This window comes from Rhyacophila brunnea, unplaced genomic scaffold (genome assembly GCF_057557595.1).
Source record: "Rhyacophila brunnea isolate RB1 unplaced genomic scaffold, BYU_Rbru_1.0 scaffold_22, whole genome shotgun sequence".
Classification (NCBI taxonomy): domain Eukaryota; kingdom Metazoa; phylum Arthropoda; class Insecta; order Trichoptera; family Rhyacophilidae; genus Rhyacophila; species Rhyacophila brunnea.
This window is the reverse complement of record NW_028232882.1, coordinates 15,920,888-15,947,987: the sequence shown is the minus strand read 5'-3', so window position 1 is coordinate 15,947,987 and position 27,100 is coordinate 15,920,888.

Sequence of the window (27,100 nt, the reverse complement as noted above, 5' to 3'; positions counted from 1 at the left end):
AAATCTCAGTCCTAACTTTGTATTGAAGAAGTTTAAAATCTTTTTCTTCTCTTCTTCCACGGCACTACATCCCGGGGTAGGATTTGGCCTCCTCCACAACCGCTCTCCACTCACTCCGGTATCTCGCCACACTTATCCAGTTACCGGGTCTTCCTATATGAAGCCGGTCCACTTCTACGGCGTCAGCCTATCTCCTTCCGTTGGGGTAGGTAGTAACTTCAGGCATTCTTTCCACATGTCCAGCCCATCGTAGTCTTTGGGACTTACAGTATTACAGAAGTTTTAAATATTATTATATATATTAAAATATCTATGAATATCGTATGAAAAAAATACATAACAAAGATCAATATTAGCAGAAAAGTAGGCATTGAAGATATTTGATCAATTTTTCATAGTTATGAATATGGATATGTATTTTTATTCTTAAACAGTAATTTTAATTTGCATCAGTCGTGCATTGTTAACGATAATGATAAAATAATGAAAAAATTAATTCGGGGGCGCACGTAAAAGAGCTCGAGAGCGCATGGTTAGGAATCACTAAGTATAAACTGTTCAGATTTCATTCCCTAATATATCGCAATTTCTTAATTTTGTACCTTTATACTAATTAATTACGTTATTGAACATAAATAAATTATCTCTTCCTGTAACTATAGATAGAAAGCTTTGGTTTCAAAGATATGTCAAAACCATTCTTCCCAAACTCAGGATACTAAAGCAGCGCAATTAATTAGAGGGAAATTCACTCAGCATAATTACTGTTCGTCTATTGAGACTGTATATATTAGTCGAAGGCGATACAAGTAGTTCTCAGTATCGGTAGATACATTTAGTAAGTACCGATATCAATCGTGACTGTAATTCTAGCAAAGAGAGTTTTGGTACATTTATTTTATTTGTTTGATTCAGTAATATTGTGACATCATACCATTTGGCCGTTGTCCTACGTATATACATAAATGTATATAGTGATTTTTTCGGTATCTATCTATCTATCTTCTTTTTCTTCTTCTTCTTTCACCATTTCGCAGATCGCGTTTGTAGCACCGCGGGTGAGGGAGGGCCAGCCACGACGACAGAACCCTTGAAGCTGTGCCACAAGTGTACGAAATGTTGCACTCTTTGGCGGCATCCGGAACACATGTTCCAGCCAGGCAAAACGTCTCTTCGTAAATACCTCAATCACCGCAGGCTCCTGTGTCCGCTCACGAACTCGTGTGTTTGTAACGCAGTCGTACCAATGTACCCCTAAGGTTCGGCGGAGACATCGATTCTCAAAGCTCCAAAAGCCGAGACTTTTGAAGCTTAGTAAGATTTCATGTCTCACGGCCATACAGGAGCACAGATAGCACGCACGAGCTGAAATCTATCTATTCAACATAATATTATATGACCACAAATAAACAAATTCATTCAATAAGTTAATAAATGTAAGTATTTAAAATCTTCCTAGAAAAGTGAATTGAAATAATATTTATAAAGTTTATAATATAAATTTAATAAAAATTAAATATATTGGCAGATAAAAATAAAAACTACTTCTTCTTCGGCCATATCCGCCACATAGTTAAAAAGAGAATCCCTGTCGCTCGCCAGTCTTTTTTCTTCGTTCCAGGTCAACCCAGCATCCCGTAGCTCCACCGCATACATTCTATAGATAGTATTTAGCGGCGTTCTAGGACGCTGGAGACTAAAAGACCTGAAGAACAGGCAAGCCTAATAAATAATCAAGATTTCGGAGTGATCGAATATTGAATTCGTTATTTAAAATATTACTTATAAGTCAGCTGTATTTCACCTTGACTTTATTGTGGGTATATCAGTTAACTTAGAAATAATTACAAGATAAAAAGAACTTTTTATATACAACGTTTTTAATTTTTTTTTTGAATTATTATGCTCAATATGCTCAAACTTGTACTTGAAATGAAGTAAATAAAGAAAGAAACAAACAAAATATAGAATACGGAAATGTCATTTTGACATTTCATTTTGATTTCCATAGTAACGCACGTATATATTAATAATTTAGTTGCTAGTACCACCCCCTTAGCAACCAATAATCTTTTACTTTTTACAGATTTTTCTGAAAGAACTTTCCATACAAAACAGAATTAACTGAAAATGAATTCAATTCTGCTTAAGGATGGCTAAAAGTATTAAAAGAACGCATTGGCATCGTGTTCTGATATATTCTAAAAGTTTAAAATGTCTAGCTAGTCGGGAAATAAGTTAAAAATTGATTGCAAGATTTGTACTGGACAAACAACCACCGGACAAACAAGAATACGAGCTAATAAAAACGTTGTAAAATACTGTATATTATATTTTACATATTATATATATTAGTATAATAAATCATAACACAAATAAAATAATTCATCAAAAAACTATTTTATTGTCGCTCTGATATTATAAATAATAGTGGTTGGTATGTAAATACTTGGCAAGTATGCCACTTAAATTGCATGCAGTTTCGCGAGATGCATGACGGCTTGATTCATTAATGTATGCACGTCTTCATTTGTGCGCATTATAGTGAGGATTAATTAACCAACAACACAAGATACCACTCACGGTTATAATCTTTTGAAAGGATGAGTGTTGGATTTTTAAAAAATTTACAAAGTAATCTCGCTTGAATTTCGTATTTAAAGAAAAATCTAAATAATATGTTATACGTAGACTTTTATTTTTAAATTTATATCTATAATAAACACACACAGTCTTTGCAATAATTTGCATTGAGCCATATAGGTATCAAGAAATAAAATAATATTGAAAATATTCACCTATACATTGAGGCAAGAATAGTGGAGCTCAAACCAAGATCAGGGTATTTTTTTTTTTAGAATTATTAATAACCATGTCCTTGATTTTTCGTACAAGGTGGTTGTTAGTAAGTTTGGACAATCAGAAACACCCAGGCTTTGAGAAAAACACATAAATATTGTATCCTCACCGGGAATCGAACCCAAAGCTCTCGGGCAAAAGGCCAGCGCCTTACACACTGCACTACGAAAGCCGCCTAAGATCAGGGTAGGTATTATATATAAAAAAAATATGGTTGTGTCACAATAATCATGGATCAAATTCAATTTTCATAAAAAAAACTTTGTTTCAGTGGCTAGACAAAATAGATTTCTATATTGTGTGTCAATATCACATTCGTAGCTCTACAATTTTCCGCATAAATGGCAATACTAATATTGATAAGACATCAAATTGAATGTGAATCATGTGCATTTTAACAGTTCTTTTAGTAGTATAAAGAGGTATTTCCTAACATTAATTTGCTAATATTAATAAAGCCTGAATATACTTTGTGTTTCGACTATTTTTTTAAATTGATACATGTACCTACTATAAAAAATATGGTACGTATATACAGTGAAAATATTCCTGAAGTTTACAAAAATAGTTTTAACTTTAGGTCCAAATATCTCAGTATCCATTTTGATGGACTTGATCCATAATTATTGTGAACCATCCATATTCTAAAAAAAAAGATATCATTGTGCAATCCATACAAAAGTCTGAACACTCGATGAAGAGCGATAATTAATATGAAGGTTTCTTTAACATTCCCTTTACGATGCTAATACATTCCGACCGTTCCGATGATGTCACACTGAGTTACCATACGAGATCGACGATATTATAGTAGATAAAATGGAAATGCTTATTTTGGTAACACAAATAAATATAAAATAATGTTTCTTCATAATTATTTGCTATTTGTTTTATCTATAAAATGATCAAAGAGGCATCAAAACAAAATTATAACTAAATGAATATTTCTATACCTTCTTACAGCCTACTAGTCATAATACTATTTTGATCTGACTCCTTACTTGCATATCTCTTTTTCTCAATAATTTAGTATATCTCTGTCGCATATACTATAAAATATATCTCTTTTGCGATTATCTGAATACGATGTGGATTGATAAATTATTACAGGTAAATTAAATCGAACGGATTTCTATCAATTATATGTATTTACTGGATAATGCCACCTATAACATTTTTTTGGATGTAATATTAATCACTCTAAGAAAAGCCAAAATATGAAGATCACAAATGGCATATTATTAACTGAAATATTTGCAATTTAATAGCCTGAGTAACCTAAGGTGACATTATAGTAATGGGAGTGTTAATGACTTAAGAACGAAAACTACTGTACTTGATGCTAAGTCAAAAGAAAATACTGGGCGAGGAAAATGCTTTATTGAAAACAATTCGTCTACCCGCATCGGGTATGGCTGATTTGGATTCGGCCATTTATTTTCTCGAAACTGTGATTTATAACCGCATTGTTTGTGGTTTCCCGTAGAAAAGAGGTCGCATAGGACTAAAATTCTAGGCATATTGATGATACAGAATTACGTTTTTAATATAACTTTACTATAATTCTAACTATCATTCGGTCTATAATCGGTTTTATTTTTCATCGTTTAATATTTTGATTATTTTTATAAAATCAATGCAGGGCTTTTCATACTATAAATAATGGGACTTTAACTATATGACTAAATAAGAAAAAAAATCTTGTAGCGGGCAACAACCTCTGGTCTTGTCAGTGTTATTACAACAATACACTAATTAGTGAGTCCTTCAACAATCGCACAATCTCCGCATTCTACAGGTGTGTCATGCTTATGTAGTGTTGACTGCCTCGGGCTTTGTCATCGAAATGATTCTAAGTTACAACTTCAATTGCATTCCAACAATCAACTGCAATCAACTGCAATTCAATCAGCAGATTTTCAAATTAGTAACTACATCAACAATAACTCTCGCAATTTACCAAATATTCATATTGTTTATATTCAGAAAGTCATACTTGATGTGCTATCTCAGTGTCAGTCCATCCAGTACCTCATTTCAGATTCAGTCTGAGTATCACACCTCACAGTACTCACTTTCACCCAGACTTGGACTAGCACACTCTCTTGACATGCCTCGCCCGGAAGCATTCTTTCACCATGTCTGGGACTCAATCATCACTTCCAACGAGCCTCGGACCGCTAACATCTCTCATGTATCATTTACTCTTGTACCAACTGTATACCTTTACGCACCAATAAACTCTTCATCCTCCATTCATCTGAGCAACCCCTAAATTGGTTCGCATTTCTTTACAACGAGACTTGCCAAAAACGTCACTAGCAACTAGCAAGCGTAGAAATGTTGCATACTTATTCCGTACAATATATTCCGTAAATAAATGTATGATTTATTTCAGTTTAAATGCAGAGAAATGTAAAGGGTAGTAGAACAGTAGCTAGAAGGAGGTTTTCTTGGCTGTGCAATCTACATCAGTAACTCAATATAAAAAAAAATGGTGATCTGATACGGATTGGTTCAAGACACGGAGATATAGCTTATTTAGTCGCTAAACTTTGATAGAAGACAGTAACTAAAAGAAGAATATAATTTAAAAACCCAATGGTAAAACTTTCAAATCATTTATATCATTAAATAATATAAAAATATGTACCTACTGTTATTTATAATAGATAAAATAAAATAGAATTCCTTCTAAATTTTAGAATGCCAACACAGCATGCTTTCTTATATTTATCACAAATTCATGAATACTAACTTATTGACTATTTTCTGAATTAATAATTTATAATCACAAAAGTCAAAGATATTAATGCCTGCTCATAAAGTTGATTGAATGTAACGATTTTACTGTATCTATAGTAGCCATTGGCCAAACCGACTTTGAATGAATTAATTTTAAAGCGGCTTTCAAACTACCCCTCGGTTCACCAATGATGTTAATTATTCGTACATTTGATGGGGTGAAATAATTCATGGGATATTTTGGTGAATATTTCAGCCGTTATAACAAGTTATAGACCACAAATTTATTGCAAAATTTAACAATAATTCGAAATAAATTTATCACTAGCTATTTGTTCGTAGTGAGTATAGAAGGTAAATATTTTTAACATTATTATAATGATGATTGAAGTATAAAAAGATAACCTAAAACTTGCAACATTTTTTTCAGGTACTATACTATGTCATACTTTTCAAATTCCCAGAGACTTGATTTATTTTGTTAATGATCCTAAAGATATAAAACCTTCACTGACAAATTTTTCATGGAGCATTTCTAGATAGAAATATAAAAATGTTGACTTCAATCTACTTTACGAGATAACTTTAGTGTGCATTGTTACTTGTAGAGAAGGTTGCATCTATAGTCGGGGTCTAAAGGTGGTAAAGCCAACTTTTGGGGTATTGGGACTCCGATCCCCACTATTAAATGAATAACTATAGGATTACTTATTTTTTTAAATAAAAGAAAAAGGATTATAATATTATATACCTGTTCCTTAATGCCAGTGTACCCTAAGTCCGATTTTCCTTAGAGCGATTTAAGTACCCACAGGTTTTGTACCTAAATTATTAATGAACCTGAAAGTATTAACACAAGTGTTATTTTAAGACTTAAGATATACGTCTTAAATTTCTTGTACATGTATTAAGTTGTTGAATTATAAATTAATAACATGTAAAAAATAATAAATATCACCATTTTTGCAAAACTTATGAGTCTCCACGTAACGGAGATTATACAGAAAGATTTTTGCGGGGAATCGTCATTAGTCATTCGCCCAAACCATTGTACTTATGCTATGGGTTTATAATATAAATAATAAAAATAACATACACTATAATATGTATATCTTGAGCCCCAGTATCGCACGCACACCCATATTTTCTACTATAAAATTTTCACCCCGAAGTAACTATCTAATCAATAACTTTTAAACTAATTGTATTTTTTTTTTCATTTCAGGTAATACAGTTTATTCAAATTCCAAGGAAATAGTATCTATATGGTAAGAATAAATAGACTTTTTTAAGTAAGATGTATAATTGTATTTTATTTTTTTAGTATTTAAGTTTCACCACGACAATTAAGAATTTCATTAATTTTGGTAGTTATATAACCAGATCTCCAAATTACTTTCATATGGATAATAATCATCTGTATCCATATGGAATTATAATATTGCAAAAATAATTTTTACTGCACTTGTAGATAATAGTTGAGACTGACAGAATGAGGCATGGCTATCGTCTTAGCCATTGGATAATAATTTAAAAAAATGTATATATATAGGTACATAAGAATATTGTATACCTACATTCTAAACACAAAACGCTAATTATTTTATTATTACCCGAATAATGGTAACTTATTATTTAGTGTTTGGTTTGTAAGAACCCCTCTTCGGGTGAAGGCCTCCTCCAAAGAATCCCACTGGACTCAAATTGGCTATTTGTAGCCAATTTGAGCCCGCTGTCTTTATGATGTCGTCTTGCCATCTCGCATGGGGTGGTCTTCCTCTATAGCGTTATTATAAATAATGTTATATAAACTAGAAAATAAGTAGATAATACAATCATAGATAGATATATATATATTCATAGGTTATATATAAATATTCATTAGATATAGTCAATTAACTACTGTCATTTACTTTTGTTTGTAAGAAATAAAAAGGCTTTTTTATTTTATTATTATTTATTATTATTTAGTGATCAGTCACATTCTATGCATCTCGACCTAGCGCCAAGAAAACTTGAATATTTACCATAAGTTTGAAATTTCATAAAAAATATATGTTTTTGTTATTTTATTTTAATAAGTGGATGTTGGGAAAACGAAAAGATTAATCCATTAAAGAAATGCCAAAGCAGCATGGGCGACATAAAAACAAATGTGAACAGTTCAACGAAGTAATTTTAGGACCAAATTTCTTTTGCGCGCCGCGGAAAAAAATAATAAATGAAATTACAAAACAACTTTACTTTCGCACAGAAGAGAGTATGTTGCATTGGAATAAAAATAGCTATATTGTACACATGCGTTATTTCAGTTCACACAAATTGTTTGCATCTTTGAAACCAAAATATTATTAAGAAACATACAAAGTTTTCTACTACTTATTATAAAAGTAATGTTGTTTAATAATACCTCTACACGTGCATGGATTTACTTGCAGGAATAGTGTATATTTTAAACTATCGTGATTATACCCAAAGGGTTAGAGCGGACCCTTTTTTGAGTTGCTCCACTCCAGTGTCTGCTCCGCTCTGGGTAAAAAGTTGTAATAGGTATACAAATGTGAAACAAATAAAAAATATGTAGTTTTGAAATAAGGTTTATTATTCATAATTTTCATTATTAATTCTATTAAATAAAATCCGACAGCAAATCGTCTTTAATTATCTGCCACTTCTTGCTTTGAAATATTTTTATTGCTAAAAATGATCTCTCGACACTCGTTTGGGTATTTCAAATAATTCCAGTGTTGCAAAATGTCAAATATAATATTTTCATTGGATTTTAGAAAGAAAATTTAATAATACTAATAAAAACACATCCGGAGCAGTGAAGCACTGTGAATCTTTGGTGATCCTGCTCCGTGTAAAATCCCATTGCTCTACTGCTCCGTGCTTCTGCTCTGAGCTCCACTACAACGCTACGATAATAACTATGTACACGTAAAAGTGCTGACTGTCTCGCTATTCTCATTCTTCAAGAGTAAGCGAGACGCGATGTTGTCATTTTATAAAACTATTTGACAGGTAGTGAAAATCGGTTAACCTCAAAATGAGTCTCGGCACGGTGTAGTTTATTTTTACCGACAGATTTGCCACTATCGTTCTGCGCAGGCGCAGATCGAACAAATCCAACTATTGCGTGAAAATTATGAAGCTTCCGAACTTTTTTGATTCGTGCATGGAAATAATTCAATTATTTTATTGTTATAGCCCTGATAATACATACTGTCAGCAGTAAATCCATGCACGTGTAAACGGGGTATTAAACATAAAACTAAGAAAATGAGGAAAATCTGTAATTTCTCGATAAAAATCTATAATTATTTCAATACACTGCGTTTTTTAAGGATCATAAGGAAATGTGATGATAAATCCACTTTAAATAATATCGATGTCATCTTTTAGATAAATTAATAAATTATTATTTTTATTGGCGACTGGTTTTTGTGCTTTAAATGCTATCCAGCGTAAGGAATTGCCAAACAAAAAATTGGCCGGAATCTTTAATTTCGAAATACCTGCCTGTTGATCAGTGTTTTGACTACTTCCGTTATAGCGAACCACTTAATATAGTAAGTTCTATTCATTCAATAATTTTGTCTTCCTGTTTATCTACTTGTTCAGTTATTACTTAACAACCACTTGAATCATATTATTAAAAATTGGACATCATTACAAACAACATTGTGCATACCAATTTAATAACGCATTTTTTAGGTTATATGTATATTGTACGTAAAACACTTCACCGTGGCACAGTTCGCCGTGAGTTTCTTATCGAAAAGAGACGACCGTATACTATACGGTCTCCAATTTTATTAGATTCAATATGAACATTAATTCAATTTTCATAGCTGATTTTGGCAAAGATCATGAATTCAAGAATGAAAACCTAATCTACCCTAACAAATAATCCAGTATATAGCCTATTTTCATTTTTTTTTGCTGCTGGCTTCCTGTAAGTGTCAAGTTTAAGCCGACAAGAACCGTGTTTTATTTAGACATGAATTTTATGTCAGTACTATACGACCCAAAGAGGTTGGACGGTCTTTAATATACGTTCATAATATATTTCATATACAACATTTCACGGTACAATTTGATACGGCGAACTGCATACGTACAAGTTTCCGGACATGTTTTTTTTATGTCAAATGAATTTTTTTTCTGGCATATTTTTCTTTATCTTCCTCTATCAATTCATACTTTACACTAACTACTTTATAATTTTATAAGTTATCCCTTATATTAATAATTATTATATTATAATGTTCAATACATGAGACGAAAACAAATATTAAATGTCACTACAATACGTTAAACAAACAGTGATTCAATTAACCCAGCGTATCACATGCAGTTTAAAAAAAATATGAGTCAGCATTGTATTTCATTGTGCACATGTATTGATATAATAAAACAATCATTTATTTGCCTGTCATGAGCCCAGACGCAGTTATTGTGATGTCGAAATGCTGCAACTGCGACGTCGCTTTTAGGGCATCGTTTTTCCGACGCCAATCTGTCCACGCTGTGCGAAGCTTTTAATATTTGATGCGAAAGCTTTCCACAGTATGCAAGGGTTTCGCTATATGTAGAATTAAAGCTGTCATGATTCAAAACACAATACATTATACAGGGACACGTGCACTTTGAATGTTCGCTGCTTAGAATTAATCACTTACACGTGGAAAGGTGTTTAATAGTCTGTTGTATGTAGTAATAATTTCTCGTAGTAAGACATACATTCATATTAATATTATAATATAGACTTCCACGTGAGACACTTTTACACTTTGGATTATGTTTTAAAATGTCTTCTATACAAGTAAATTTTTACTGATTTTGAGCATTTTAATTTTATTTTTCACTAGTTCGCATCTTCGTCCGCGTTAAATATGGAAATAAAAAGTAGACACGGCGAAAAAAATACTGATTTGATTTGTTTTTTTTCTCTTTTCAAATGAATAATATAGGCAATGGTTAGATGTGTGCACTTCACCTCTCCATTACACCATTGCTATCCGATTATTATTTTTCATTCTAATCCCATCTCATAGTTAGCATTAACTACTCAGGATGAAAGTGCAATATTTTGAGAAGTTTTATCTTAATTAAGGAATCTTTTGGGATATTGAGATAAAACTCTATTAAATTGGAACCCATATCGTAGTTTATATGCTATGCCAGCTATGCGATATTCATCATTAGTCCAGTTAAATTATAACTGAATAGACAGTAGAGAAAATTAAAAAAAAAATCCAGTATTACATGGAAATAGTCAAAATGCTGCCATAAGAAAAATATTTAGAAATTACACACACTTTGAATGGAATAATTTAATAGGACGTATATTAGGTATATTTTTAGCCATTTTAGTGATAACAAGTTTTTTTTAACAAAAAATATATCTTCGTGTTTTCTCTTTACGTTTAGTAGATACATTTTTTGTTATTATCCCTGTGATAATTATGCAAGTAAAATGCATTCTGCCTTTTATAGCTGAACTGTGTTTTGCATAATAATATGAGAACACACCTCCTACATATTTTACATACAGTTACGGCGACCATAATATTTAATTTAGATAACATATAAATTTATTATACATGTCGTGAATGCTTGCTTTTCTTTCTACCAACCTCCCTGTTTCCTCACCCATTATGCAGGCATATCAAATTTAAAACGCCCTCAAAGATGTGCTGAGAGTGTCCCAAGACCTTGGTTTGCGTGCGCTAGAGTGTGCGTGATTCCTGTTTTGATATTGTAAATTAAGGCCTAATCTCGATGAGAAACGACATTCTCATTCGCTGTAAAATGCCGCGTTTGAAAACTGAGAAATTTGTCCTTGTTAATTATAAATGCACATTGCAATTAGAACGTCAAATTCCATTACTAACAAAATAGTAAAGTATATGCGACAAGAGAAACATACTCAATTTGTGAGAAAGAGATTTAAAAGTAAGTATGTAGTGAGATCAAGATAGTATTATGTCTCGTAAGCTCTAAGAATATATTATAGAAATACTCTGTGTGTAATTATAATTATGTTTTGATGCCTCTTTGATCATTTTATAGTTAAAACAAATAGTAAACAATGATGATGAGTCGTTATGAGATTTATTTATGTTTCCAAATTTTCGATATTTTTCTTTTACCTACTGTACAATTGTCAATTTTATATGTTCATCTAAGGTAATAATATAACTGGAACGTACGAAATTTATTAGCATCGTAAAGAATAGGTTAACATTATTGAAAAATAACTATATTTAAAAGTCAAAAAGTTGAATTGCTAAAAAGACTGTCCTAATAAGTAAGGGATGCGTGGTCACCGTACATATAATCTAACGTTGCATATAAAACGTAGATTGGTAGAGGGATTTTACTTTGCTGTGCAAACGTGTCAGATACATTTTAACGGATGGTCAAACCCGCGACGAGAATATTTTGCATCAATTTATTCGCAACACTGAACATACTACGTGTTCACTTATATATACATACTATATCGACAGTTTTCTAGTTATAACTTATAAATACCTTTTTTATATAAACAATATTTATAGTATTTTAAAATATAGCTACGAGTACCTAAATACAATGAAATGATTATTATTAAATACGGAATATCAAAACATGATTAAGTATCTTTCACTGAAAAGAATACATACTTTTAAAAGCATTAAAATAAACAAGGTGCTTAGGAAATCTTAGGAATAATATTGTATTTCGAGATATTTTAGTTGAATCGATCTACAGCTGGATTAAAGTCTTCTTTATTTCCATCCATTTTTCTCGGTCCTAGTTCTTCACCGAACTTTATGTGTGACAGCTTTTCTCCAGCGGTTCTCAACTCACCGAGTGACATGTCCAGTCTATGTTATTTAATTTGCTAAACGACCTCTATCACATTGCGTACTCTTGTCTGCTTCCTTATTCATTGGTTTCTTTTGCGATCTTTCCGCGTATGCCCAACATGCACCGTTCCATGCCATGTTGTGTTACTCGTATTATTTTTTTACAAACCCTTAAATGCATGGTGTATTCATACGAATACACAGCATAATATGGCATCTATTGTCTAAATCTTCCAAGATTTAGTGTTGACGTAATACTTTTAATCATTGTCAAAGTCTATGCTTCCATTTAGTTTCACGTTTGACAACCAGATGACACAAATTTATTTTTTATTACGCTTTAACCACACCAATCTGACATTTCATCGGATCGTGACGTTTCTCCATGTTTGAAGTGCTATATCTATGAAATAATAGATCTTCCAGTCCTATAAAAAATCATTTTATACTGAATGAAGGTCAGTCAAGCAAATTTTTATAAAATATTTCAGATTTTTTTGTATATTTCTAGAATAATGTGATATTTACGTCTGTATTCATTCGAATACACCATGTATTAACGGGTAATATTTACCACATAGGAAACTAATTTTTGTAAACATATTTTGGCCTTTTTAGATCAACCATGGCTCGCCGACACTATTTAACTGACAAGGAACTTGAAGAGTATGCTAACAACTTATCTGACAGTGGGGATGGAATGGACTTCAGTGACGATGACAGTATTGGGGATCCAGAATTTCGACCAGAGATAGTTGGAGGATGCAAGATGACGAAGCGGAAGTTTCCACTTATGATCCAAATGACGACCCACCATTGCAAATGGATGAGTCCTATGATCAACCAATACCTTCAACTTCAAGACTTCCACCTTCAAAAACTAATCCCCTAAAACTATTATGGAAAAGGAAAAATATAACACTGGATGAAGCCTGCTTATCTTTTTTAGGCAGCAAATCACTTCTTCAAGAAACATTAGAGCTCAAAACACCTTACCAATTCTTCACTTATTTTTTTACCGATGATATAGTTGAAGAAATAGTTGCTCAAACAAATTTGTTTTCCATTGAAATAGACCCGAGTAAGCCAGTGTGAGTTTCTTGTATTGACATAAAGGCAGTATATAGGTATAATTATTTTTGTGTCTGTCTTTCGATATCCTGGCACTCGTTGATATTGGTTGATATTGATCAGATGTATATCCGTTTTAACCAATAAAATCAACAATGCCCATAAATAAATTTGAAAAGATTCGTCACTTTCTGCTGAACCAAAATGCAACGCTTCTTCCCAGAACTGACTCTAACCACGATAGGCTACATAAATTAATTAGGCCTATTTATGGTAAATTAAATCAAATGTTCTGTAAAATTCCTATGGAGCAGAGGTTGTGTGTTGTAGATGAACCAATGTGTTCGTCAAAAATTGGGCATTACATGCCTAAAAAGCCAAATAAATGAAGCTTCAAGTTGTTTGTGCTGTGTGATGTGTCAGACTTTGCCTACCTATTTGAGATATACTCTGGACAAGAAAATGAGGCAAAAAACAGACTTCCGTCTGAACCAGGCCTGGGAGCAAGTGGGAATACTGTCATCAGATTATTAAGAAATGCTTCAAAAAACATTAATCAAATCGTGTATTATAAGTTGTTTTGATAGTAATTATAAGAATTTTAATTATTATATTATAATTATAAGGTTTTAATTAAGTCTTTCAATTTTTCCATTTCATGTTGTAAACTTTCACTTTTAGGAGCTAAATGCATGGTGTATTCATATGAATACAAATGGTTTTTATATTAAAATTTATCCAAAAAATATTTTTTATTTTTTTTTATTATTTTTACCATGTTATAGACAATCAACTACATATGAATATATTTTTTTAATCAAAATCGGAAAAATCATGCATTTAATGGTTAAGAGCCCATGTTTCACATGCAAACATAAGTGTTGGTAGCACTGATTGGTTAAACACTTAACGCTTAAGACATACTGGGAGTTCACTTTTACAGATAAGTACTATTCAGGTGCGAAAATGTACTTCATGCTATAGATTTACCATCATAAATTGGCATTTCAGCGAGGGCGGTAGTATGAAATTGACAATGTTGCCATAACTAACAAAAAAATGGTTATTTATAATTTTTTATTGGTAGTAGATTTATGTACAAATATTATTAAAATAAAAAATTAACACAATCAAAATAAAAACGTGTTACTTTTTTTATAACCACGAGGAAGAAATGCACAGTTGGAAAAATCAGAAATTGGAAAATATAAAGTAGTATTGTGTATATTTTAGTCATGCAAAAAAATATAATAAAAAAAGCGAAAATAAATTAAATTAACTCTAAAGACAGTAGAATAGTATCAACATCAATGAAATTTTAAATAAAACACGATAACTATAAATTACACAAACAATGTATAAATTATATAACTACTATAATGGTTAAATTCCAGATAGACTATCATCCGATTCTGTGTCACTCTCAGGACCATTTACGGTAAAAATAAAACCAGTCGAGGTCATATTATAGAATTCAAACTTGTAAATGTCAGTTTAATTAATATACTAAATTTATTTATAAATCCGTTTACACACACAAATAATAAGTAAGTTTTAATTTATATTGCTATCCGACATTAATATTTTTTTATATCATAACTTTGAACAAAACTAAAAAAACAAGAAATTACTTGCGTTGTAATATAAATGCAACTTGGTAACACTGTACACCTGTCATGGTGGCTGGCCGTTGCATTCCATTATCGATAGAAATAATCAATTCTTTTTGTCTTTTTTCGTCATCGCAGAATTTTCATAGTTTTAGAATGATGTCTCTGGCATTCCCACGAACTGTTTTAGAACTATTTTCCATTATGCACTATATTTATTTCTTCTGTATTTTCAATGACACAATATATATACTGAATTCTGCACGCTGACGTTTCACAATGTAAACATTTGACTCAGTCTGGAATAAATTTGTCATAACGCCCAATCAGTAAATACTAATAATAAATAAATAAATCAGTGGATACATAATTCGTTGTTGATTATATTAAAATATAGCTTACTTTAAATACTTACAAAATAATTGGTGCTGAGTAGCTATCGAATAATGTCAAATATTAAAAGGTCACATTCGTTTATCAATAATCTAAAATTATCTCTTTATGTTTTCAAATGTACAGACAATAAAAATCTTGCGAGCAAGAAAATCGGCGTACCTAAATTAGCAACAAACACTCGTTCGATTATAAAATACAATATCAAATATGAAATAATGTATTAGGTACATTCCTTATTTAAAAGGAAAAAGCTGTTTTTACTTGTTGATCTCTTTTTTTAATATGTATATTTTATTTATAAATACTAAATATAATGTGTTTTTGATATTTTGACGCCATGATAGATAGCTAGATAAACGCAAGCGCAATCCATAATTCGAGAAACATGTTGTAAAATTAAATGGCGTTTGTGACAAATTTATCTTCGATAGACAATTTTAGTTTCAAATTCGACCGGCTGACGACTTACGATGGTAGATCTATGGTTTAGTTAAGTGTATACTATAGTATTTGAAGTAAACTGACACAGCTGAATGCAGAACTATTCTAATTCACATTTGAAATATTTTGCAGAAGAGTTTTTAAAACAGCCTACTTCAGTTATTTATTATTCATAAAAACAAGTGTATGCACCATTTATTAATAATCCTACTAAAATATGATGCGTATATTTATCGATCAAAATAATAAATAATTTCAATAACTTGTTTCAAAGAATTTTCTCGTAAAAAAATCAAATGTTATGTCCCAGATATCTATGTATTATATTTGTATTTTTTGCTTATACGAAATAAATGCCTAATAATATATAGACATAAAGGATCGTAAATATTACAGTTATGTATACTTATTTATTATTCCAGTAAAAATATAATCAATTTCCGAAAAACATTGAGAAGGTATGCATCGTTTTTTAGCCTTATTATAATTGGGGCTGAATTAAATTTTTAATTCAACGTATACAATATGAAAATTGTTTGCATGGGAAATTTTCATTAGGCAATACAAACGTTAGCAAACGAATTCAATACACGCGTATAATATTCAAACTCTATTAAATCTTTAGCTAACATGTATATATATATTATATTATACAAACATGTTTCCCATTCCATATAACACTGTTTCCTAAATGGTGGTTCACGAATATTTAAAGCTGGGCTTCTCAAACGTTTCCTGCAAATACTTCGAAAATCTTTTTTATTTTGTAGGGTGGGTTAATAATTCGATTAATATTATATATATATATATATATATATATATATATATATATATATATTTAAAATGAGAAAATCAATAAATTAATATTTATTTAGTTAATATTTTTAAGACATAGCACATACAAATAAAAGTGAATAAAGTTCTTAATGACATCGATGGACTTGGGTCCTTGGATTGCAAATCTTCTTGATATTAGTTTTGATAAACATAGATTGGGAAACCCTGTTAGAGTAATCGATTAAAAAAAACACCAAATATTAAACCGACATTAATTTCGTTATCATTTTTATAGACGTCTATTTTATTTTAGTTTTTTATTAATATGTTTGGTTTTTTCAATCGCATAATATGTCGATTCTCTCTGGGGATTTTTTAGGATTGAAATGATATACAAAGTACTAATTTTTCCTCTAGTAGCATATTATTAAACATATCATTAGAATAAAGCTATTGGTTTTAAAATCGGTAACCTCCATTTTTAGTTTCTTTATATTTTTTATAGTTTGTATATTCATAAATTCAGCTCCGTTAGTAAAACACAATTATATCTGGGGATAATTGCAAAATTGTTTATATTCATCAGCCGCCATTTTTCAAAGACTAACTTTAATCAAATATAAAATTTATAAACATATATTTAATATATTAACTTTAATAACGTTAAAGAAATTTTATTTTGCTTTTCGCTTATTTCAAATCGTTTACTAACCTGTAATAATCTATCTCAAAATGATTGAATACGAAGGTTACCGACTGTGAAACTATGAACCTTAAATAACATGAACAAGGTCCTGATTTCTATTTCCAGATCATTGTACACATACCCCATGATTGTTTGGAGCATCTGGCCATCTGCATATTTTTATGGAATCTAGTACTGTCACATTAACCCTCCTGTTATGAGTCACTAGATATACGAGAAACAGACAAAAAAGCCGTTATAATGATAGTATATATTATGTCATATTAAAAATATATTTAGTGGAACATGTTCAATAAATACGATTTCTTTTACTGCAATTTTCAAATGTAATTTTTGTTATGTTTGATATCATGGACTATATTTTACATCAACAAAATTGAATCGTTTTCTCTCTCCCAGTGCCCCTTCAGCTATGTATATTTTTCTGTCAAAACTATGTTAAACCTCATACTATAATGGAATGTTTATAGTTAAAATATTGTCTCACCAATGAATGAGAGAATAATAATAATATACATAATTCCGTAATGATTAGAGTAAATTAAAAAAAAAAACATAATATTGTCATATCAATATTGGGACGTGATCTTAAATAATTACAAGATAAAAAGAACTTTATATACCACGTTTTTAAATTTTCTGTTTATTCATATAAACTTGACAATTCTATGTATTACTAAAAACTTTTTATTGTACTTGATAGAAATACTGAAGAAATATTATAAAATACAGAAATATCATTTTGACATTTCATATTGATTTCCATAGTAACGCACGTAGGTATATATATAATAATTTAGTTGCTAGGACCCACTTAGCAACTAATAATAGTGAGTAGTAAATATTACTTTTAACGATTTTTTTTCCGAAATATGCAAAACAGAATTAACTGAAAATGAATTCAATTCTGCTTAAAGATGGCCAAAAGTATTAAAAGAATGCATTCTTGTCGTGTTCTGATATATTCTAAATGTTTCAAATGTCTAGCTAGTCGGGAAGCTAGTTAAAAATCTTGGACAAACAAAAAAAAATTGCACTGCACAAGAAAAAATCTGTACCGGACAAACAAGAATACGATCTAATGAAAACGTGGTAAAATAGACAATTAATTAGTTGTAAGACTACTCCCAATAGTCCCAATAAGAGCGAGAAATTTTCCGTTTGCTATGGCAATAAAATTCGCGTATATCACACTTTCCGGACAGTTACTGAGTATTGCATATTATTTTTATTAATTTTTTTTGTAGAAACCGGAGTTTGAATTTGTAACATTTATCAAAATAGATATAGCATAATATGCCGATACGTGCATTAATTACCCTAGCAACGCAAAATGTTTGCATGTGCAGCAAATAATTCACGGCAGCCTGTGGTGAACTTCACTCAATTAATGTTGACTACAATGGAACAAAACTTCCGGTAAACTCCTAGTTCGAGTTCTGCATGTAATATTAACTTTGCATTGCCAACGATAGTAGAGCGGCTGACGCGTCGCGTCAGTCTATTATGTCATGGGTCCCAGACTCGAATTTTAGGTCTGGCAAATACACATTATTGAATTTTCAATGAATGTTTGGATACAAGGTATGGGTCTAATGGGTTGAGAAAGTAATGGCTAACATACATTTCTCGTAAAAAAATCTGTTACACTCTGTAGCAGCTTGAAAACAGGTGAAACCTAGGTCATTGAAAATTACTTAAATTAGTAAATATTTATCAAATTAGAATTGAAATTCGAATTTATATAATATACTTATTTACATACTTAAACTGGCACTACAGACCATTCCAATCCATAACTGACTGCACAACCATCTTTCAGAGATTTCTATCCCTGATATTTAGGATCAGACATGGTAAAAAAAAAAACATAAAAACACATTATATAAAAAAAGAGTACTTATAATAACAAGCTGATTAGCCAAGACATATTTCACATTTCGTCCATATTTTATATAATAATAAGTATAATTTACATCAAACTATAGTGTTAAGAAAAGAAAAGGGTAGCATACGCGTAAACAGAAGAAGATTCTCTAGTCTACATATTGTTCGTTAGTGACATAATATATTCAAGGGGTTGATTATCAAATACGATAACCCTAGGTCTGCAATAATTTGGTCTCTAACATTCGACAAAAAATGGTAGCTAAAAAGAGACAAAAAAAACAGTGGTTTCGGTTCTATTTTGGTGGTGTGTTATGCCGCCATACGAAATAAAAAAAATGAAAACAACCACCATGGGTTTCTTGCCAAAATTAAATCGACAACCGCTGCTCTGGAGTTTTCTTTATTCGAGCACAAGAGTGAAAAGGTGAAAACCCTTTGTGAATCATTAAAAAGGAGAAAAAATTACTACGCAGGCAACCCTTTACGTTGGAGGCACTCTCAACAATTGAAGAATTTAATAAATTTTAAATGTACTCAAGTAAAAGAGAGGCGGAATTTTTAACGAGATTGACCCGAACCAAATAGAAAATTTACTTTTTTAACAACCCCTATTTTTATGACTGAGACTGTATTTTATATGTGTATCGTCTGTATGTTTTAATATTATTCATTACTGTTCATTTTTATTTAATATTTAACTAATCTTTTTACATATCTCTCGTGGAGCAACAGCTTAGATTATAATATAGCCTTGTTCTGATCTCATCAAACCATTATTTTCAGTCCGATCTATTTTACTTTAATTGAGATTCAGATCATTTGGCCATCGCACCGCGATTGGTTTCTCTAAACACTTATCCGACCAGACGTCTTTGAATTGAAAACTTTTCTTTCGATCAAATTCTATTCGTTGGACACGACCAGCGCATTTATTCAAAACACAAGGCTGGTATCAGCGGCTATCGGTGGCTAACGAGGGTATTTTATCATATTGTTGTATTGAGGTATTATAATTTGTTACAATAACTTAGCCATCTAAACTGTCAAAGCTATCGCTCTAAAAGTTAACACAACCAAGAGAGGTGCTGTTAAAATATAGCACTTTCTGACAGTTCAGACGGTTAACTTATTGTAACAATTAACCGCCTCAATACATACATAATTTATACTAAACTACTCGATAGCCACCTATAGTAGCCTTATGTATAGAATATATGCATAGGGCCAGGATAACAAACGTCCTATATTTAAAAAATACTTAAACCCTGACAGCTAAAATTATTAAACATGGAACATGCTTTGCCTAGTGATTCTCTGAATACTGGTTGTCCAAATTCGAAAGAAAATTTATTTGTCAAAGTAACCGAATCCAAAGGATTCAAACAATTTTACTTTTCTGAAAATTATGTAAGTAAATACAATAATAAAATAAAGTAATAATAGCAGATGAATAAAACGTCACACGTAGGCTACTGAATTTATCCTTTTTTAATGCTACTGAACTTAAAATGAAAATAATCGGCGAGCGTAAATAATCGGGGCGGGCTGCGCGTCTTTCGTTATTCCACGTCTGTTTTTCGTAAAGTTTTTGCGTCGGAGATCATGAGTAAAACATTTTCCATGTTAAAATACATATTAGTTAATCTGCAACGGAAGATAACGAATAGTTAATTTAATTATATATGCGTAACACATAACGCACATAAACGTTAGGTTTGATAGATTGACCACAAAAAAAAACATAGTCGGAGTGACGCTGACCTAAATACATTCGAGAATACTAACTGTAACAATAATCACATTCGCTCTACTTAATTGCTCACTATAAAAAATCGCATCTGCGCATCTTCAAGGTTTATATCTCAAGTTGTTTCGCTATAGTAAGCTTTTTTAACTTGACGTTCTTATTAAATAATGCATATTATTACGAGTATAATAAGGCTTTTCCTCTAAATATTCGATATGAACGTATAAATAATTAACATTACATAACATCTGTGACAATGAACCAGTGTTGCCAATCTTAATAAAAAAATAACATTTTCTTGTTTATATTTATCCCATATTTCTCCAAACTTATAGGAGGCTATTATGAGGTTAAACTTACAGCGTTGTCAATTTAGCGTTTTTGTTGCAAGATCTAGCATTTTTCGCTGGATATCTACTTTAAAAAATACGTATCTGGAATTACTAGCGTTTTTTGATACCTACATTAGGTTTAAATGTGTTGAACAACGATTTAGTTTATTTATTTTTATACGCATCAAATTTCTGACTCTCAGATACCTTATGCAGGTAGTTCGGTACCTACCTATTTTAGTGAAAAATAAAACACTATGAAACAATTTCATACATTATTTATTTTAATGTTTTCGTATATTATTCTGAATCTCCGCGTAGATAAAATAATAATTTAACGTTATAATTAATCTAAATGATATGTTCTCTATGTCTGTCCTACAAGAAAGAAGCTCTCGTCTTCAAACATGAAACGAAACTTGAACGCCGTTGACACAATATTCGTATTTGTTGTCAATTTTAAAATATATTTCTGTTAAAATGTGTGGTGTTTACACGTATCGAATTTTTTTTGATTTTTGCACATTTTTTTCGATACGCGAAAGCAAATGTATTGACTTTGTTCTTGGTAGAATAAGTAAATTTACCTTGTTTTCATACCCCGTCTGAAATGTTTTTGTCAACGACAGTTGGCAACACTGTTCATTTATGGGGTAAACCACTACCTAGTATTTTTGTGTTCCAGGATTATAATTTTGTAATTGAAGCGCCTAGTTTCAAAAGCCCCTAAAACGACTTTATGTAGTTCTGAGAAAAACGATTTTAGGTAGTTTTGAGAAAAATGAGAAAAATTCATTTTTATTAAATTTGTGAATTTTTTGTATTTATTTTGTAATTCGTTACATTCCAAAGAGTATTTTGGCTTTCCATTTTAGGGGTATTTGAAAAGTACGCTCAACCATTTTAGCGGGTTTTGAAAAGAACCCTAATTTTTGATTATACGTATTGACGGTTTTTGGCGTTTTTTCAAGCTCATTTTTCGGCCATCATATAGGTAATAAAAATATCCATTTAAATACATATCTAACATAAAAATTTTCAAAAACCGTTTTAGGGGCTTTTGAAACTAGGCGCTTTAATTGTAGACTGGTTAAAAACTGGGGCGTCTAATAGTTTGAAATCACTCATGTGTCACTTAATATTATGAAAAATAAAATAATATTATGTATGTTGCTATAGTTAAACATTTAACAAATTGCCGCAATAAACTGAATTTCAAAATCAGCTGTAATTTTATCAATCACACTTAAAAACAACGTAACGCCAAATTTCGAAGAATTTATTAAAACCGACCGTCGCATAATAAAAATGTCGAAACTCGCGGTTTTGCGCGGAAAATGCCGCAAGGCTAATAATGCAAAACCTCGCAAGTACATTTTTCAAATAAAAAATAACAGCGCGGGCGGAGTGTATCGCGCGACATTTATTGCCGGAAAGTGATGGACGGCCATACTTGTTGCTCGGGGTTAAGTACGCAACGGTGGCATATGCGAAAAGGTTATCAAGAACGGTAAATCTTTACTCGGCATTATTGTTATAACACTGGGACGTATAATTTGGACTTGCTGTCATTTTTTATTATTAATAAAAAAGAAATAACTCGTGTTACGTGTCCTGTTTATTCTGTTTCATATAATAAGCGTTATAGTTTTGCTGATTTTCTATCATCACTATGATGTTAAGGCGAATGCTTTGCCTACTAAAATTACACAGAGGAAAAATACGAAACTTGTGATTTGAGACAATTTAACTTATTGATAATTTACGTTTTAAAGTGTTTTTATTTGTCTTTTATTCACGTCCGATCCTTAAAAAACATGTGGGTATCCAAAGAGTGCAATATTTGAATTAATAGATTTTTGTTTTTATTACAAAAAATGGATATTAGCCTTTTTCTCAACGTATTAGGTCCATACTTTGACTCCTAAAATAGAATATATTGTATATTATTTTTCAGGCCCTGATTCGATTCTCGTATAATATTCGATAATTCGATTATCGTAGGAATTTATAATTACGTATCTAAAAATAAATATTTACAAGATAAAAAGAGCTTTTTATATACTTACCAAATTTTGGTAAGAAATTTTCTGTTGAATCATATAAACTTGACAATTTTATGTATTAATAATTTAGGAGAAATAAGGCAATTGTCAACAAATCATTTTTTTGCTATTTTGCAACAAACAAACAAATATAGAATACTGAAATGTCATTTTGATTTCCATAGTTACGCACGTACCTATATATTAATAATTTAGTTGCTAGGACTACCCCCTTAGCAACCAATAATGGTGGATTGGATTACGGATTTCTTCCGAAATAACTTTTCATATAAAACTGAATTAACTGAAAATGAATTCAATTCTACTTAAAGATGGCTAAAAGTATTAAAAGAATGCATTGGCATCGTGTTCTGATGTATTCTAAAAGTTTCAAATGTCTAGCTAGTCTAAAAGTTAGTTAAAAATCGATTGCGAGATTTGTACTGGATAAACAACCACCGGACAAACACGAATACGAGCTAATAAAAACGTGGTAAAAAAGACATATTTTGTTTATTTGATGTCAGAGAATCAAGATAATTTTTTAAGTGACGTAGTAAAAGTGTATAAATCACGCTCATATGATTGACTTTTTATAAACATTAGAATTACTGTGGTCTTAGATAGAGGAGGCATGTATAATAATTATTGTAATATATCCATACTACATTAAAAAAGAAGATACATAATTAGTCATTAGTTCTGATGCAGATGTAACCATTTGTGATTGTCAGAGATAGCAGCTACGTGTCAGATATTCACCGTTAAAATATTGAAAGAATGTATTTTTTGAAGTATTAGTCAAAAAGTATCTATACTTCTTGACACCGCTTGGCACAGACATGTTGCGGTGTTGTAGGCATCTACAACAAGTCGTTTGGCGTACCCAAAGAAGTTAGACGATGCTTAAAGCAGCGTGTAGTTTACCACTGTTTGCAAGTAGTTTTGTCTGCAGTAGGCATACAAAATTTAGTTTTCTTGAGATCTTAGACTTAAGATACATCTAGACGCCACCCATTGCATTCCTAAATGAAGCTGCGTGCCGTGCGTTTGTTTTATGGGCAAGCAAACGCATTCGAATACAAATGTTTGCGACCATAGATCATTTCGCTAGTGGCGAACGCTCAGATTTAAAATTTTATTTCTATTTTTTTTACGATATATAGTATATTTAAGCGTTCAAAATGCACCCAATTAGGTAAAGGTATCCATAATTTAAGTTATTTTAAAGAAACACTTTGTCAATTGATATTAAAATATATAATAATATACAAATAAATTATCACGAACATGTATCAACTTACCTATGAAACGTAATACCACCTTCTTGCTTATCAGTACGGCTACCATATTTTAATACAACACACAAAACTATCTTTTCTACTTAATTAACTAAAAATATTTACCACTGACTTTATGTTTAACACAAAAAATAGCAATTTTAGCAACACGCGCTTGCAGGTTAGCAACACTTAGCTATGCAACAAACTAAGATTTGGTGGCGACACCATAGCAAATTATCTCACACATCTTACTCTAGCGCGTGTCGCAGAGATTATAAGGGTGGTGAATACTTTCTCACTCGCACTTATGCATCGTTTTTGTTCAGACCTTGCTTGAGATATTATAATTGATTCTGTTCCGATTTATATTTAATGTTAATAAACTTTTATTACCACAAATATATTATGAATGTTATTATAATCATCGCCACTTCAAAACTATGTGTGTTTTAGACACCTATAAGAATACCTCTAGGCTTTTAGTTTCATCTGTTTACCATAAACTGGCTACACTGCATTAGTCGTATATATTGTGTTTCTTTTTACGTAGTATAACTACCTGAGTTTAAACATCTCCAAATTCTGTTTGTCTTCTAGGCTATTGAAGATAAACTTCTTGGCCTAATAAATTTACAACAATTTTACATCAGAGAGAATAGAAGAATTGCTGCACATCGCATAAAACTTACGTAATCTACTTATATTCTCCATAAATATATTTTATAACATATTGTGATATTAAAATTGAGTAGTTGAATCGTAAAACCAGCTCTGTAAATTTTATTACGTCCGCTTTGAATGGTTTTAAATCCCCATATTTGATAAATTGCATGACATTTTCTTGCATATTAGGATAATTTTGTCATCATCGTTTTATGTCAGATAATATGATAAAAGAATAAAATAATTTATATTTACGTAGTAGGTATAAATTAATAAAAAACCATTTTTTGTAATTTTGTAATTAGAAAATGTAGCCAGAACAGATTTTGTTACTCAACAACTCAAGCAAGTATAATATTTTATTAAAATATTGTATTGTATTGTATTGTCAAATAAAATTTAAATTGCAAACCTTCCCATTACGATGCTAATAAATTCCGTCGATTCCGGTGATGTCACCTTAGATTACCATACTAGTTTGATAATTTTACAGTAAGTACAAAGAAAATACCTATTTTGTTGACATAAATAATTTATCATTATTTACGTATAAAATAATCAAAAACGTATCAAAACTTAATTATAAGAACGCCTCTCAAAAATATGTTTGAGTCGCATTATGCAGTTTTTGGACCTAATATTATTGCTCAGTGGACCGGATATCCAGAAGAAACTGGTGGTTTTCGGTAGCCTTAAGGGAAGGCGAAGCTGAAGAACAACGTCGGCGCGCTGAAGCAAAGAAAGGAGCTTACTGGGGGCTGATTCCACTATGTCCTGAGAAACAGAAGATTGGTAGGAGTGAAAAGCCTTGGTCGCTCAGAGGATGACAGAATTTTAAGGTGGTCACGATCATCACCCATGAGAGAACGATAAACATGAAATATGATTATACTAACGTAATATTAATGTCAGGCATATAATATGACATACACGTTTGAAGAAAACGTACAAAAGTGAAAAGATTCGAAGTTTTCTTTTATTCAAAGATGAATAAATTCGTAATATTGTGATGTTTTTCATACCAAAACATCCAAAATCTAGCTCGTTGCATATCCATTAAGGTCTCGTAGGAAATATTATGCCATACATAAGTAGCTTATGTTATGCGTATTTTATGAGGCTTGTGATTCAGTTCTATGTAAACGTGGATGGTTGGTTCTCTTATGCAAGCATGCGTAAAACAGGCGTCTTAAAACCTATGATAATATTATGAATATCAACAATTTATTATTTTATTTAAAATACATAGTTTTAAAAGTAATCGTGTTGATTGTAGGTTGGAAATTCAAAAAAAAAAATAACCTGTATATTCTGTAATCTTTATAGGAATAGTGAATTGCAGTCATTATAAAACCATATTTTTGTACATAATATCAAATTCAAATTAATTTATCTTACACGTAATGAACATGACAAATTACAAATTTAATGCGTTCACGAAATGCCATGTGAACATTATTTAAATAAAAAATAAAGGATAATCATCATCATCGTCAGCCTGAAGTTATCCACTGCTGGATGAAAGCCTCTCCAAGCTGATTCCACTTCTCTCGGTCCTGTGCGTTGCGCTGCCACATACTTCCTTAGAACTTAATCATTTCATCGATCCAGCGGCCTCTACCTCTACCTTGAGGACGTTTTAAACCTCTTGGGTAAAACTGGATGACTAGATTTG